This window comes from Ovis canadensis, chromosome 13 (assembly GCF_042477335.2).
Source record: "Ovis canadensis isolate MfBH-ARS-UI-01 breed Bighorn chromosome 13, ARS-UI_OviCan_v2, whole genome shotgun sequence".
Classification (NCBI taxonomy): Eukaryota; Metazoa; Chordata; class Mammalia; order Artiodactyla; family Bovidae; genus Ovis; species Ovis canadensis.
In genome coordinates, this window is record NC_091257.1 from 20,702,091 (window position 1) to 20,706,667 (window position 4,577).

Below are 4,577 nucleotides of genomic sequence, written 5' to 3' on the forward strand. Positions count from 1 at the left end.
TTGGGCTAGACGCTGAGAATTTAATGGGTGCCAAGATAGTCCCTGTCCTCGAGGAGCTCCTATTCAAAGTGACTAAGGCAGCTCTGTGACAACTTTGCTCACTTCAGTTTATTGGGCTGTTTCAGTAACATGTTCCATGGTATACTAGTAGTGAGCATGGCTCCTGGAGCTTTGCAGGGAAGAGGGGCTATCAGGAAGTGTCCATGCTGATGGATGTAGGTTTCAATGTTAGTAAAGGAGGAAGAGGGCAGAAGGCTGTTTTAAGTCATGAAACAATAATAAGTTATACCATCAGCATTGAGTTCCATGCTTCGTGTACATCATTACAGTCTTGACAATAGCCAGGCAAGGAGGTGGCATCTCAAGGTGCTTTCCTCCATTTTACAGATCGGTTATCTGAGCCATGGGGCTTCCCTGGTGGCTCAGGTGGTAAAGAATCTGGCTGCAATGAAGGAGACCCAGACTCAATCCCTAAGTTGGGAAGACCCCAGGAGAAGGAAATGACCACTTTCCCCAGCATCCTTGCCTGGAGAACTCTATGGACAGAGGAACCTGGTGGACTACAGTCCATGGGGCCGCAAGGAGTCAGACACACCTGAACAACTAGCACTTTCACTTTCACTTTATCGGAGGTATGGGGAGGTTAAGTGTCTGTCCAAAGTCCTATAATAAGTAGAGGAGTTGTGGGACACCAGGCGGGTTTGAGGGAGAGTGTATGTTCTTTTTGAGAATAATACTGCCTTCTCATTGTCCCAGGGAGACATCCAGGGTTGAAGAAGTTGACATCGGTGTCATGTCACCCCACTGCATAGAGAAATGCTCTACCCTACCACTCCATTTTTGTTTCACAACAAGATTGCTATACAGTGGTACTGCAAGCCTCCAAGTGGTACTGCAAGTCTACACATACATCACTGGTTAGGCACCCCCCAGAGCAACACCTGAGAAGACAGGTTGGAGAGAAAATGTACATCTTGCAAAGCTGGTAAGAAGAGCCCAAGGAATCCCCTTCAGTCTGGTATTTTGTGTGTTGATTATACTATGAACCAGTATGGAATCTGTGTACTGTGATGTCTCAAGCTAAACATCTTGGTTTAGCTCATGATATTCCAGTGTATATTTATATATATATTCATTTGTATCACTTAGTTTCTGCATTTAGCAAATAAGATATAGGTTTTCAACTAAGACCTTAAATCCTGGCTCCACACTTGCTTAGTTTCCATCACTGGTTAAGAGTCTACTGACACCTTCTCAGTGTTATTTGTAAAGTCCAATGAGCTAATATTTGTAATGTGCCTGACACATCCATCTGCCTTTCCTTCTCCTTCATACCTTTAAACAATCCACAAAGTTTCAACCAGGGAGACTTGACATTTCTGGGTCTGTTGGTTTAGCCAAGACCCTAGGTGCAACTCAAGCTACATATTAGAATCACTGGGCAAATTTAGAAAAATACTGAGCCCAGGACTCACCCCAGATGAGTTAAATAAGAATCTTTTGGCATACTAATTCTTTTGCAATAGATTCTCAGGTTATTCTAATACTTAGTCTGCACCACAGCTGGCCCAAGAAACAAGAGGAACTTCAAGATAAGATTAGCTTGTGGACAGGAATATTTTTTGCAATAGGGCAGGGGCAGCTGGACAATGTTCCTGAGCCCTGGTAGGTTACCTCTTATCTGGATTAAACATTTAGGCAGTGGGCTGCATTGAAATGGCTCACAAATTTTGCCCACTCTATGTCTTCATTATAAAGCCATAGCAGTGAGATTTAGGGCCACACAGAGAATTTAGAGTTACAAGCATGGTTCAGTTCAGTTCAGTCACTCAGTTTTGTCTGACTCTGTGACCCCATGGACTGCAGTACTCCAGGCTTCCCTGTCTATTATCAATGCCTGGAGCTTACTCAAACTCATGTCCATTGAGTCAGTGATGCCATCCAACCATCTCATCCTCTGTCGTCCCTTTCTCCTCCCGCCTTCAATCTTTCCCAGCATCAGGGTCTTATCAAATGAGTCAATTTTTTCTACCAGGTGGCCAAAGTATTGGAGTTTCAGCTTCAGCATCAGTCCTTCCAATGAATATTCAGGACTGATTTCCTTTAGGATGGACTGGTTGGATCTCCTTGCTGTTCAAGGAGTCTTCTCCAACACCACAGTTCAAAAGCATCAATTCTTTGGCACTCAGCTTTCTTTCTAGTCCAACTCTTACATCCATACATGACTACTGGTAAAACCATCGCTTTGACTAGACAGACCTTTGTTGGCAAAATAATGTCTCTGCTTTTTAATATGCTGTCTAGGTTGGTCATAGTTTTTCTTCCAAGGCACAAGCGTCTTTTAATTTCATGGCTGCAGTCACCATCTGCAGTGATTTTGGAGCCCCAAAATAAAGTCTGTCACTGTTTCCACTGTTTCCCCATCTATTTGTCATGAAGTGATGGGACCAGATGCCATGATCTTAGTTTTCTGAATGTTGAGTTTTAAGCCAGCTTTCTCACTCTCCTCTTTCACTTTCAGAAGTTCAGTTTCTGTTAATGAACTGGCATACCTGCTGGAGGACTGATGATGGCTTCCTGAGATACTGGTGCTCCAGAGGACCTTCAGGTTTGTATTAGGAAGTACCTTCGCTCTTCAGTGTAGTTCAACACAGAGGGACCACTTAAGTCTCTGAAGACAGTGCATTTCAGAGTTAACTTACATAGGCTGGGGGTGGGAGTGGGCAGTTGTTCAAACAGATTCCTACCCCAGAGTTTTCTCCTCTGTCAGTGGGGCCTCAAAAATTTGCATCCTAACCAGCTTCTATGTGATGCTGTTGGTCTTGGCTACGCTTTGGGAAGGACTCTTTGAAAAGCTAGCCAAAGAACACTTGACTGGGAGCTTCTCCACAGACTGTAGAGGTGGCTTCAGAGCAAAACTTCTACGTCATTTCCCTGGGCTCAAGCTTTGCTGAGAAAAGGTGCAAGGGTGGACCAGCCAGGGGGAGGGAGACGTCATTTCTTTCCCATTCAGCCTCCAAAGGTGCAATGGAGAGTAGAAATCAGGGAGACACTACAGGATACTGGGGTGCAGGTGCGTCACCAGCGGGCCTTCCTGAGCATCTTCAGCTGGTAGCCGGAGGGGGTGGGTGACAGGCCTGCCTGTTTCCGGGCTGTAAGGATGCTCTCCTATGGATGTCGGGACTGCAGGCCCCCCTTGCTGAAGGGCGGATTAGCCTACCCACTGCTTAGTTACCCACATGGAACCTTCTTACCTCACAGGGGAGCCTATGCCAAGAAGGCAGAGATACGAAGAAGCAACAGTCTCCCCTGGAACGGAAGAGGCTCCTGAAGTCCCTGTGAGGTGGACACACTGGGGGCAGAAACACGGAAGCACAACCTTTTATCTGTAATTGAAGTCAGCTCGCTCCCCAGCGCGCCCTCACCCGCGTCTAAGATGACTCTGGCCCTCAGGGTTCACATGTAACGTCGGTGAGGCAAATATGAAGGTGATTTCGACTCTTGAGGGCACTCCTTTCTCAGCAAGGCTGTTGTCTGCCTCCACAGGGCTCCTTCCTCGCTTCATTTCGAGGCGGCTGTGCATCCGGAATGAGAAGAAGGGATGCCATCTGTGCTTGTCCTCCAGTGCCCACGGTCTATCCCCACCTCCGCCCCACAGCCCCGGCTCCGGGGCCACTGCTCCTGTCCGTCCCGGGCACTTCTTCAGGGGAAAGTCTGCCTTGTGGGCTTCTTTGAGGCTTGGGGTCCTATTCCACTCTCAGAACTTTCTGGACCTCCTTGTGCCATGTATAGGGGGAGTGGACGTAGGTTGAGGTCTTGATCTTTCTGCCTGAACAGGGCTTGCCTGTCATCCCTAGGCTGCCCTACAAATTGTGGGAGCCCCTAGGAAAGCCTCATCCCAGGCACCTGTCCTCTGCCGACAGGCTGCCTCTGGGTCTTCCACCCGCCCCCAGCCCAGGAAGGCTCCTTTCAGTCCAGGAAATGCCCCAAGTCACTCACACCCAATTCTGAATCCTCCCAATTCTCTAGCTTTTGCTTAGCAAAACAAACAAAAGTAAAAATATTCCTTTTTCTCCTTGAGCCTGCCAAGCTTTCATATATATATATATACACATATACACACATATATAAATAACTTCTCTGGGTTTGCAAATGAAAGCTTTGGTTTTAATAACTAATCTTTTTTTCTCTCTGAAATGGGCTTTCTGAGCCAACTTTGGCACCTGAACCTGAGGACTGAGTTCTTTATTCTTCCCTGGACTCTGCTCCACCCCAAGCAAAGCATCCTCCCACCTCAGCATCAGTGGGAGGGAAGTTGGCGGGAGGGGGTGTGAGAGTCACTGGGAATGAAAATATATTGGATGATAATTCAAATGATGAATTATATCATGGCCTCCCTGGGGCCACGAAGCCCTGCACTGGCCCCTGCAAACATCCCTATTTGAATTCTTCCTCCTGTCTCTCCCCTTTCTCCTCTTCCTTCCTTTCTCCCTCTGTTTTGAGTTCCCTGAGTTATTATAGCTCTGGCAGCGGCACCAATGTGATTGAGCACAATAAATAAAATCAAAAGTATTTCA

General features: G+C 46.9%; 1 long non-coding RNA gene across 1 annotated transcript; it reads left to right on the forward strand.

Moving 5' to 3' along the window:
* Positions 1-2,523: 2,523 nt before the first annotated feature.
* On the forward strand, positions 2,524-4,577 carry LOC138417285 (uncharacterized). Its single transcript, XR_011248054.1, has 3 exons — positions 2,524-2,608; positions 3,262-3,462; positions 3,547-4,577. It is a non-coding gene; the product is annotated as an uncharacterized lncRNA (long non-coding RNA).